The sequence below is a fragment of the Gossypium arboreum genome, chromosome 6 (genome assembly GCF_025698485.1).
Source record: "Gossypium arboreum isolate Shixiya-1 chromosome 6, ASM2569848v2, whole genome shotgun sequence".
NCBI lineage: Eukaryota > Viridiplantae > Streptophyta > Magnoliopsida > Malvales > Malvaceae > Gossypium > Gossypium arboreum.
Window position 1 is genome coordinate 81351432 of NC_069075.1, and position 13935 is coordinate 81365366.

Sequence of the window (13935 nt, forward strand, 5' to 3'; positions counted from 1 at the left end):
GGCTACCATCTGGGTTAGAAAAGATTCATAATGTGTTTCACGTATCGATGCTTAAACGATACAGATCTGATCCCTGTAATTTCACCATCTGAGATTGAAATTCAGTTCGACATTGAAATTCAGTCCGACATGACTTACGAAGAAAAGTCGATCCGTACTTTAGCTCGTGAGGTTAAAGAGTTGCGAAACAAGAAAATTCCATTGGTTAAAGTGATGTGGCATCGACACGGTGTTGAAGAGGCCATGTGGGAGTCTGAAGATTCTATGAGACAATAATATCCGAATCTATTTAACGGTAAGATTTTCGAGGACGAAAATCCCTAAGGGGAGAATTGTAACAGTCCGATTTTGACTCTAGTCAGAATAGTAGTTTCGAGACCACAAATCCGAGTCTAAAAAATATTTTAATATTATTTTCTGTGTCTGTGATATTTGAATTTACATCTGTGAAATTTCTGTGATCTAATTTGTCTGTTTCTGAGCTTAATTATGAAAAAGGACTTAATTGCAGAGAATGCAAAAATGGCCTTCTATTTGATTAAGTACCTAATTGATTTGTCTTGTTAAATATGAGGTCTCTATGATGCAAATAGACCATTGATATATTAAATGGACATTGTTGGACATCCATGATAAGCTTAAATGTTTATTATACTAAGGTTAATTTGGTAAAAGGGACATTATAATGTTTATAATAAAATAAAACATGTTTTTGGATGAATCATTCATCCTTATTACCGAAAATCACAAGAAAAAGAAAAGAGAAAAGCTTACCTAGGGTTCGGTCCTTGTTCATCTTGATTAAGGTATGAATTTTCGTCCGTTTTTGATAATTTCTACGTTTCTGTGATCATTGCTTCGTGTTCTTCAAAGCCCATGTCTAAATTTATATTTCTGTTAAAGATTTCATGAAATGCCATTGTTGATATCATGAGTTTAGTGATTTTTTTGGATGAATTATGAAGGCTTGGTAGATGGATTATAAGTTTCGTCTTTGAGTTTTGATGTGATAGAGTCATTTGGACTAATTTGTGAAAATGGGGTTTTGAAGGACTAAATTATGAATTAAATATGTTATTTGGGTTTGTATAAAAGCCATGTATATTTGGCCAAGCTATAGTCTTGGTGAATTTTGCATATTTATGATTTTGTGAAAAATAGACTAAATTATCAAAGTGTGAAATTGTAAGGGCTAAAATGAAATGTTCCCTAAATATATGTATATGGATTAAATTGAATGTAATAAATGATTGAATGGTTGAAATTGTATTGTATTAGATCAAGAACAAAGAAAATCATACTTAGATTGGGGGAAGTCCAAATTAGTCGAATAGTCGACTCGTTCTGTCCAAAATCCGTCCAAGGTATTCAAATTACAATTATGTGTTAATTGAAATAAATTACGTACATATAGATCATGTCTCATATTGGATGGCCTTGAGAGCCTGATAAATGGACTTTGAATAAATTTTGATAATATGATAGTACCCAAAAAGCTCTGTATGTTTCTAAAGAAAAGTTGACATCTGTCTGAGATATCGAATAAGACCGTGTCTGGGACACAAGCCTCGATTGAGATTTACGTATAAGACCATGCCTGGGACATTGGCATCGTATCTGATTTCTTATAAGGCCCTGTCTAGGACAGAGGCATCGATATTGAATTACATGTAAGACCACATCCAGGACGTTGGCATTGTACTTGGATATGAACATTTGTACCGTTTCTGAACCATTTGATGATAGCGTACGAAATATGAGCATATGAAATGTATAACCTATGCAGGTACGTTTTATCCTACTAAATTTCTGAATATGAAAAACTCAGTCTCTGTGAAATATGTATGGAATTGGAAATGAAGCATGACATATATGCAAACAATGGTGTATGGTTAAGTATGAATTATTCTATGAAATGGTTATGAATCTATATGGTTGAATAGTACATATATGTTTTAGTAATTAGACCAATTGTATTTGGCTTACTAAGCTCTTTGTAGCTTACTCTGTGTGTTTACTGTCTGTGTTACAGTTATCGTAGCTGCTAAAGGCTCGGGGATAGTCGAGGATCGTCACCACACTATCGATCTTATTTTGGTACTTTTAAAAGTGTATATATTTTAAAGTATGGCATGTATTGGCTAGAAGGTCTATGTATATAAGTTTTGAGGTGTATATATATTTTATGCCATGGGAGTTGGCTAACAATAATGAGTTCGTGTATAGTTTTGGTGTGCGGTTGTAATATGCTAAGTTCTAATGTGTTTTGGTCATTCTTAAACATGGAATTGGTTGGAAATTTTGATATGAATGTTGTATATTATTGCTTGTAGGATTAGACCCAAAAAGGGGTGGCAAATTGGCTTGAACCAAGCCTGCATTGTGCCACACGGTCTGGGTACACGGGCGTGTCTTGTGGCCGTGTAAAAAAAGTAGTATTCTCCTAAGAACCACACGGTCTTGACACACGGGCGTGTCATATGGCCGTGGGCTAAAGTCAGTAGCTATCTAAGTATCACACGGCCATAGTACACGGGCATGCCTATTGGTTATGTGAAAAAGTCAGTATAGGACCTATTTTTGGCACGGCTGGTTCACATGGGCGTGTCTAGTACCCGTGTATGACACACGGCCTAGTCGCACGGGCGTGTGACTTTAACAGTTTGAAAGAATTGGTTAAGTTCTGAAAATTCTGAATAGGTTCGGTTTAGTTTCGACCTTTCCTTAAATGTATGTTTTAAGTCTCGTAGACTATATTTAGAGATGATTGCTTATGCAATGATGTTAAATAATATCTGTGATTCTAAATTAGTCTGTAATGTTCTGTCTGTCTGGTAATGCCTCGTAACCCTAATCCAATGTCGGTTACGGGTTAGGGGTGTTACAAATTGGGCTTGGCTTAATAGCTAAGTAATTAATTTGTGAGTGGCCGAATCAAGTACGTTTCGAGCCCTAACTAATTGGCATGATAGGAATGTTGCTTGTTTGACTGAATAATTGAATTATTAACATTGTTATGAATGTTTGGTTATTTGATAAATGATTGGTTGTATGTATAGGATGTTTTTGAATGAAAATAAGGCTTATGCATGATACATTCATACAAGTTATTTGCTATGAAATGTTTATAAGACCGTTATGCATGCATACGGAAAAGTTGTGAATATATATGAAATTGTGATCTGTGAATGATACCATCTTAATGCGAATTTGAAAGGTGAATTATTTATTCCATACTTTGAAAGTATTTGATAATTGAGGGCATGTTGAACATGCCAATTTAATGTGAAAGAATTGAATTATGGTTTTGTATGATATTGTGTGACATATTGCATGTGCAGTAGGGTGGGTAATCTTTGGGGTTGACGGAGGAGTTCCATGGAGTACCGACGGTATATTAAGTCTGTATTTATTTCTAATCTGTGCACTGGACCTAGAGTACTGAGGAGATTGGCAATTTTATCATGTTATTTGTTATTCGACAGACTTTCTACATTTATGATTATTTGGTGGTTTTGCCACATTGAGCTTTGCTTACATTCATTGGAGTTTGGCAGATGGGTTTTGGGGAACTCGTGGTATGTAGCGGATGGTTAGGGTAGAAACTTTTTTGCATTGCATCATGCTTACGACATACTCGAATGTTATTGGTTTATGCTATGTATTGTATTATGTTGTATTGAATGGTATCAAAATTAATGATTGTTACTCGAATGAGTGATGGCCTATACCCACACATCTTTTGATATCGATTTGATAATGGTTATGTAATGATATGAAATTTCAATGATGGTTGTGTTCTTCTATTTATCCTAATATGTTTCATTATTTTTTGTATTTATGTCCATTTAAATAACTATTCGACTCACACTGAGCTTTCATAAGCTCACCCTATAGTGTTTAACTTTTTAGGTAAACCTCGAAACTAGAACCAGACCCGACATTTGGGGAATCACCTTGGACCTCGAACTATTTTTAATAAGTGTTATTAATAAGTCTCTATAGGTTTTGGTTTGTAATTTTTAATTATTTCTAGTCTGTAGCTTGGTAACTTTTCATTTGGGATTTTATTTTATTTTTTTGCATGCATGGATTTCTCAAGCATAATGACTGAAAAATGCATAATACTAGGCTTAGGTAAAATTTGACACTGTTCCCTAATTTCGGTTGCATTGCAAAGGAACTGTTTTTGAAAATTAAATTGATAAGGCAACTGGGTTTCCAAAATGACTTGAAAAATGGTTTTTATGCTGCATCAGTTTAACATCGAGTTTTAACAAAGAAGAGCGACAGGCAAACAATTTTTCTAAAATAACACTATTAATAATAAAATGAATCTTAAGTACAGATACCTAATAAATGAATGTTTTAAACTAATATAAAAGTACAACTACAGTTTTTCTCTAAAATGAATTTATTTAAGGTCTTCAAAAGTAACATAAGTTAGCTTAGCCATTTCGGTGGCTAATGTAGCCTTTCTAATCTAGTCATAATGTCTAGGCCGAGTTTGGGAAGTTACACCCTCGAATTCAATAAAAACAAGAGAAAAAAAAGTTTCGTATCACACCATGCACCACCTATAACGCGACATGCATACCATTTTGGCAACTTTCTGTTCTTGGTTCAATGCACTTTTCAGATATTTTCACCAAATTTGCACGATAAGTAAAGCACTAGATGGCTTATATGTATTGCCTTTATTAGTTGCTACACCCTTAAAGCCGTCATATCCAACCAAATCACCATTCGCAGCCCTTTTCTTCGGGATTCCATGAAATCCTTGTCTCTCATTTGCTTTATAACCCCAAACCATGCAAGAAGTTGAACCAGTTTTTGAAGATTATGCAACGAAAAGTGGGTTGAAGCTGCCATAATTCCCACAAGCTAAGTACGCAGTAAAGATCGAACCAAGCAAGGTGAAAAAAAAGAGGGGATTAGAAGAAGAGAAAGATCCCGAAAAAGATCTAAAGGAAGACCCGGAGGAAGAGGAGGAGGAAGGTGAACCGAGCAAAGCAAACGAAGCGTTGGATCCTGATTCTAACTAATTTAAACAATTTCATTTAATTTAAAATTTTTCTTTTAATTTGGATTTAGTATTTTATTTTTATTCCGAATGTTTTTAATTGTAGTTTTTGATTAATTAAGACTTTAATATTTTATATATGTAGTGTTGTTTAGTTTTTCTTAGTAGGAACCCCAAATTTTTCAAGGCACAACGGTATAGAGTTAAAACTGAAATAGGGGAGTAGTTATCTGCCACAAATCAATGTGGCAAATTAGGCTTTTTGACGTACTTAAGGAGCGTTTTCTCGAGCAAAATAAAGATTTTAACATAGTTTTTTGTTATTTTCATTATTTTCAAATTTTTCTGGTAATAAGTGAAAATGTCTCGTTTTTGTCTATATTTTTACCCAAATTGGCCACTAGTTTCATTTGGAGGCCTAACGTGTGCTTGAGTGCTGTAGGGACATGTTGGAGGTAAAAAATGAGCAAGAACGGCATCTAGGGGAAGGGTATTGCAATTCCGACCCTTGGAATTGTGAAACCTTCAACAGTATAGAAGACCAAAGATTCATTTTAGTGGTATCACGATATCCCCTTTGGATATCGCGATATCCACCTTTCAAGGAAGACCCTAAGTTTCAATACTGCCTGAGATACCACAATATCTTTTTTTGGATATTGCGATATCACCTTCGTCAAGGGGACAAACTTGGACAAAAAGGGCAATCATTGTCTACCTAGCTCACCAATCATAAAAGGCCAGTATAGGGGCATTTTTTGCAATGAAAAGCCATTAGAATATACTTTAAAATAGCCAAAAAAATTGCTGAGGAGGAAAGAGACACACATTAGCTTAGTTTTAGGTTTAGTTTTCTCTAAGTTTTCTTTAGTTTTTTTTCTGCACTTTTCTAGGTTTTTGTTTTTCTCTTCTTCTACCTTAGGTTATAATTTATTTTTTTGCATTTACTTCTTATTCTTATTGCTCTTAGCATTAGTTAGGTTAGTTATCATAATAGCTAAGGTTTATTTACATTTCCAGTTATTGGACCTTGCTTTCAAGACTCTTTAGGTTTTAGTTTAATGTATTCTTGTTTATTTTACTTTTAATATGTTAAAGTTTGTTCCTTTTATGTTTCTTGCTTTAGATTTATCTGTTAAATGATTTTGGTTTCATGCTATTTAAGTTTTCTTGCATAAAAATCTTACCTTTTATATTTTTTCAAGCTTTACTTTCATGGTTGCCTTATTTTCTATGTTTATGTTTATTTTCTTTACTTTGAGCAAGTGTAGCTAAACCTTTAAGGAGGTTGGTTGGTGGAGATATAGGTAAACTAACGTCCTTTGGACAAATGACTAAATCGTAACAAATTGGACTAATTTGAATAGAACTAAGAACTTAAGTAGTGATGCCCCTAAGGGAATATCATGATAAAGAAAGTGAGACCGAAAGGTAATCTTATCGCACACCTGTTCATTAGTCCCAGATTAACTAGCAAGATCGAAAGATAAACCAGACCTAATTCGTCTAAGTTAGTAAAATTGATATTAGAAGATAAAATGGAGCTACTTGGTAATTTATGCAATTTATGTCCCTAGTCCGAGATTTGGCAAACCACATCGAAGTCAACCAACATCCATTAGTTATTTGCTAGATAGTCCCTCTAGTTTTACATTCATTACAATTTAGTCCTTAGAGTAGAATATTTAATTTTCTTTCAAACTCATCTTTTTATGAATCGTTGTGCTATAAAATTGTATTAGCAGCCACTTAAACTCTATCGTGCATGCTATTTTTTGCTCAATCGCCTCTTCCTTTGGGTTCAACCCCTTGGAACTATAAATATTACAACTAACACCGTAAGCTTGTAGTAAAATCGAGCTTTAAAAATAGTTTCATAAATTGGGTGTTTTAATGCGCACGCATGCAACTAGTCAAGTAGTCTCACCAATTGTATTGTTTGAATCATGACAATCGAGTAATCTCTTTCCTTTATATTTTTACTGCACATTAGGGGAAATATGCCAGATAAAGTGTTGGGGTGAATTAGAATTTTTTTAAATTTTTTTTTATTTTATTTTTCCTTGTTTTTAATAGTTTTTAAACTTTTATTGCATGTTTTCTATGTGCTTGAGCTTGTAGAAATACAATTGATTGGTTAGGAGCATGTTAATAGGTTTTTCTGAAAAATTTGTAACTTTAGTTTGATAATAATTTATTCTAAATTTTTTATTTTAGACTACTTAGTTCAATTTATTGCACTATGAATAGATTTAAGGTGTTAAGTATGCCATATGATAAATAGGTATATGAATAGAATGCATGTTTAATTGAATTATAGGTTTTAGAAATTGATAGACTTGGCCGATTTAATCCATGAATAGAATTACCTAGGGACTACCTAAGGCATTGTTTGGTAGACAATTTTTTTAGCCAAAAAGTTATCCCATAAATATTTTCCCTAGTACCTATTTTGATCATTAATCCATTTCCTTGATGAACCAAAAATGAAACCCTAAGCCTAATAGATAATTTATTTGGTCTTTTATTTCTTGGTCCTTGCACAGATTTAGTCGTCCAACTATTGATATTGAGGGATTAGGTAGATATATCTCGATAGTTTCAAAAGAGAAAAAATTGAGTGAACTAAGGAATTTTATTGTATAGTGAGTATAAGAATTTTGAGCTTATAGGAAAATAAGGCAAAATGTCAATCGAGAAAATCTTGATGAAAAATAAAAACAAAGAGACTTGGAAAAAATATGCTCACATTTGTTCAAAAAAAATTTACGAGCTCGGATGATTGTACTCATGAATATTATACGAGGCCTTAGTAAATGGAGAGATAAGGAAGGTGAGAGAAGTAGATATAAGGTGGTGAGCTACATGTATAGTTGGGGGAGTATCGGGGATAATATCATGTGTCAAACTACTTTCGTGCTTAATTGTTTTGTCCAGCATATTCTTTGAATTTTAAACCAACCTAAACCGCAGAACGTTACAAGTCGAAAATTTCTATATGACTTAGGTAGTATTTTATATGGATGAACTTGTGCCGATTTTTAATGTTTTTACCACTTATATTCATTTGAATATACGTGTATATTTGTATATCTACTTTGATGGAAACTTATACTTAACATTATTTTATTCATTTGCTTTGTAACTTATTTAACTAACTTATCTAACTTTAGAAATTGTGAGTCAGAGTCATCTGCTCCGATGCCTAGGACAAAGCATCTCCCTAATTGGACTAGATAGACGACATATTAGTCTTTCAATCAGTTTGCTCATTCCCTATTAGACTAAAGACATTTTTAGGTTCATCTACTAATATAAATTGTTGTTCTATATTACGATCCTACCACGTAATACCACTTAATATTAGTTAAACATTACACAACTAGTGAGTAATATTTGCTTCCATTTTCTTTTGCATGCAAAAACCATGTGAGTACAATATACAAACTATTAATGTAATTCATGAATAATTTTATTAACCAATCTGTTCAAAAAATTACAAGTGTACTTAGACAAAAATACTACACTTAGGGCATCAAATTCAACACATCCAAGCATAGAAATCTAGAGAAAAGCCTTCAATTTTTTTTTATTTCATCCTTTTCTATTGTACATACCTCTTAGGTTCTTATTGTTTGATCTTTTTATCATTATGATTTTCATTCTTTGAGAAATCTTAACACATGTAAACACACACATTTGAGATGTAATAGCCCGTTTTTCAGTAATGTCAAAAACAATGGTTTTGGGACCACAATTCCGATGAGAGAGTCTATGAATATATTTAGTTAACATTTATGAGTTAAATATAGTATTATAGTGAATCATGATTTAATAAATTTTATTAATTAGTCATTTAGTCAAGTACAAGTGGTGTATACCAAAAGTCAAATAGTTTTGAAAAATGAGGTATTGAGACCTCATTTTTGTAAATTGAGCCTATAAATATTTTTATTAGATATTTATGGAATTGTTATATAGGTGAATTGAAGTTTGGTCTAAAAAATTTAGTGATTGGATGGTTAATTCAGAAAAAAAAGGACTAAATCATAAAAACTAAAAAAATTAATTACTATTGATTTTTGTTAATTAAATGGCTTAATTAATAACAATGCATGGGCTTACGTAGTAAATAGACCACAATGGATTAGTAGTGGACGGCTGGAATAATTTGTTTAGTAAATAATGCTAAAGTTTGTATTTTAATTAAATAATAAAATACTAGAACATAAAAAATGGAGAAAAGATTATCATCTTCATTTTCTTTTTATTTTTTTTCCCAACCGTTCCTCCATTTTTGAAAGTGTATGAAGGTTCAATCAACTATCTTCATTGCATATCAGGATTTGAACCAATCAGTAGATAAGCACAAAAAAAGAAAAATTACAGATTAGTCTTCGAAGTTGTGTTTGTGGTTGTTTTAGTTAGGTAAGTTCATATGAGACTTACTTTATTAATTCATAATATGTTTGTATTATATTGTTTTACTTATAGTTTGAATTGTTATGTAATTATTGTATTTTGGCATCAGATGGGTTGAATCATAAAATATAAATTAAATGAAAAATATGGATAAATACATGATATTGAATGAATGTGACATTGTTATATGATTGGATAGTATGTTTATAATGATGTTACAAGGTTAAAATTGTAAATGGATTTCTATTTGAAAGTTGAAAAGTGTGTATATGGTTGTTGGGATCGTAATGAACTGTATATGGTTGAAATGCCCGAGTGAACATATTAAAAGATAGGATATGATTAGCATGCCAATAGGGTTATTTGCACGTTGTATGGGATATATGTTTAGGTACGAAGATATTACTGATTATAATGGAATCCAACATTTGTTGCAGATTATTGAGTTATACTGGTGTGCTGAAGGGATGTATTGATATTGATTATATAATGCCTACGAGTTTTACACTTCAGTGCCCTGGTTTGTTGTAGTTTCAGCTCTTATGAGCATTCTGGTGTGGTATAGTTACTCGTGTATCTGAATCTATTTATTATAGTTTATCGGGCTACTGGGATAATGAAAAAGAGAAATGACGATGAAATGATAGGAGTCACACATTCAATTGGTTATATGATGAAGAAATGATACTAATGGTAAAATATTGAATAATATACTACATGTTATAATGCTATATTACTCTATTATACGCTAAACTCTTCTTAATATTGTAAAATGCCATGTTAGGCTAAATTGTATCAACTTATGAGTTTGATATGTTTATAATGAGCAAAGTTGAATGACATGATTGTACTTGTATATGAATTGGATAATATGATCTTATTTTATAAATAAAATAACGTTGTGGTGAATTTGTAAAGTTGTATATGTATGCATAAGGATGCTAAAGGAGTGCCATATTTTGTACAATTGTGTTTCAAATTACTTTAACTAGTTGAAATGACAAGGTATGTTTAGTTATCTTCATATGGATTTACTAAGCATTTCATGTGCTTACCTTGTTGTTTCCCTTCTCCTTTAAATCGCTAACTTGTGGAACGTGTCAGGCGGATCATCAAGAAGCTTACACTATCTGAATATTGATTCTATAGTCTTTTGACCATATTAAGGCTTGGTTATGTGTTGCATGTACTTAGGAGTTGTTTTGGTTTACTTATATAGTGGTATGGCTTGAAACCTTTATTAGTGTGATTATGACAAAGAATATGCTTGTTGAAAACATATGTATTAGTAAATGGTTTAAATTGTGTATTTGGTATTTGAGATGACATTTTGAGTATGCAATTATATAGGTTGTAACACCCCAAAATTGGGCTTAGAAGTTTCGAGGGTATTTTAACAATTTTAGCTTATAAGTTCTCTAAATTTCGTAAGATTGGTAATCGGTAATGTTTTCGACAATAACTATTAGAAAATTAAGTCAATTTTTGAAAATGAGTTTTAAATACATTTAATTTTGAAAATAAGACTGGTTTGTAAAAAAGTTAAAACTGGGAGTTTTAATGAAGCAATTTACCCATAATTTTAAAATCTTCTAGTTTGTTTTCATGAAAGCTAGCCCCTCTTATTGCTTGTGCCATCCCTTCCATTCTTCCAACACTCTTAATCAATTTTACTTCCAAATCCTAATTTCTCTAGATTTGCAACATCATTTGAACTATAAATTTCCATTGAAACCAAGAAAACACCCAAAAATCTATTTAATTTCAACATCTTCTTCAAGAGTTAGCTTTCTCGGATTTGAATCAAAGCTCTTCTTTCTTGCATTCAAGGTAACCATTCATCTTTCTAATAGTTTTAAATGTTATTTAGTTCTTTAAATCGAATTATTAGCCATTAAAATGTCTGTTTTAAATAAAACTTAAAAATTTGGTTGTTAATGGTGAATTTCAGGATTGTAGATTAAAATGTGGTTTTAAAGTGTTTTTAAACTTGTTTTAACATGATTAGAAGGTTTCTAAAGTAACTATGAAGTTTCGTTAAGAATTTCTCGATTTTTAATGAATTTTCGTCATAATGACCAAAACTTGTTAAAAAATGTTGAAATCTTGAAATGTGTACTTTTGTGTAGTTTAAAGGTTGAGAATTAGTCTAGATGAATATATAGATGAACGAAATTAGTTTCGTGCGAAAAGAATAAGTGTACGCTGAGATATTTGAATTTAAAGTTTTCCATGTCGAAAGTTTCGGTTAATAGTGAACGTAGCTTAGGCTATTTTTTTATTGTTTAAGGTGAGTCGGTGACTAATTGTTGATTGTGTGTTTGTGTGGTTTGCCTTATTGAAGTGTTAGAGTCAATAGGACCCTCAACGAGTAGAGACAAAGGCAAAGTAAAGCTTGTCTAAGCTTTCGGCTTCCGAGAGTAAGTGTTCTCACACCTATGACTAGATATGATATATGTATGCTTGTGGAATTGTAAAATTATGAACATATATGAGATGCTAAGACATATACTATAAGCTTATGATGATTGATGAAAAAGTGAAAATGAGGGTGTGTTGTTCATGCCGTGTAACCATAAATAGAAACAACTAAAAATTATACTTTCACTACTTAAACTCTAAAAACATAAATTATTACTAAAACAACTCGATTTTACTTTAAAACATACTAAAATAAGTGTAAAAAGATATCAAATAAGCATGATAAATCGTGGCAGATCAAGTGCCACACCTCGAAGGCTAAGTGTCATACCCTAAAGCTTTGTAAGTGTTTTAAAGCTCGAAATTAATGCTTTGAACAACTAGAATTCATCCCCAACGCCCATAAACATCCTCAAATTCATTCCTTGATAAAAATAAAAGGAAAAAAAAAACAAATCAAGACACAAGAAATGAACATCCAAGCATAGAAATCAAGAGAAAATCCTCTAATTTTTTATTTCATCATTTTCTCTTGTACATACTTCTTAGGTGCTTATTGTTAGATTTTTTTATCATTATTATTTCCATTCTTTAAGAGGGCTTAACACTTGTAAACACACACCTTTGAGAAGTCCTCATTGTTGACATTTTTTCTTTGTATTGAAAGATTTCCTTAGGGTTTTTGAGGTATAACATTTAAGGGTTTTAATCAAGTTTTGTAAAAACTAGAGGGTTATAGTTTAGCCACAAAGCTACGGAAAGGTTCTATCTCAATCTTGTAAAAAATAGAGATTGTAAAAGTTATACCTTGTCATTAAAATGTATAAATTCAAGTATAGTTAATTGAGAAATCCTTGGTTGAGGTATTCCAAGGTAGTGGATATAGTCAATTGGGGTCGAGCCACTATAAATCGAATTGTCGAAACTTTTTCTCCTTCCCTTATCATTTAAAAAAGTTTGTAAAGTTTTTAAAATACCAATTTAATTCCTCTTGGTATTTTCAAACCTAACATAATGTATATCAAACTTACTTTAATATTAATGAACATCTATTTAATAATAAAATATTTATAATGCACAAGTCATCTAAAGATATCACTTTTTAAGACATTATTATTTTAATATATTTTATTATGACGATGATGATGTGAAGGCATAGTTATAACTTAATGTTCCCTTATAAGGAACCTTTTCATTTCTTTTGCTTAAGATTAGGTTCGAACCATATATATATCACTTAATTATTTTACATTTCAAATCAAACAAGACAAGAATTGACAAAACATATATTAAAAGGTAAAAACATAAAGTTACATTATATACAATAGGAAAATAAAACTAATTGGGTCCATGCCATGAATTATTCAGTCTCTAAATTATGCAAAATTCAATGAACCTTCCAATCCATCATCACTTGACTGCCATGCACACTTAATAATATCCTATGCAATAAGATTATACGATAAAAATTAAATTAAAATATTATGTTGTATAAAACATAAAATGAATATACAAAAATTTAAGATTTTTATAATATAAAATTCATCTATAAAATTTTTATAAAATAATATATTTTAATGTAATTTTTAATTCAAAATAATTTGTATTTTCATTTAATGCATGAACCGATTATATATATATATATATTAAATTTATAATATTTTTTATAAAATTAGTTTTTATTTAAAATTTTAATAAATTGAAAAGTTAATGTAATTAAAAATATTTAATAAATTTAGAATAAGTTATATTAATAATATTTAATTTTAAAAATATTTAATATTAAAATAATACAAAAATTAGTCATGCTTTGAATATCAATATTAATATATTATAGTTTAAATAATATTATTAATAATTTCTTACAGATTATTTATTTTATATATTGTTAAATAAATTTTCTAAATTTTAAAATTGATAATATTCGATTTTTTTATAATTTTGTAATTTATATTTTCTTCTACTGTAATTAATAAATGTAATTAGTTTTTATTATATCTGAAAAATAAAAAATTAATTTAATAAATGTTATTAATATGCGTATTTTTTAAAAATTATATTTTAAGCTT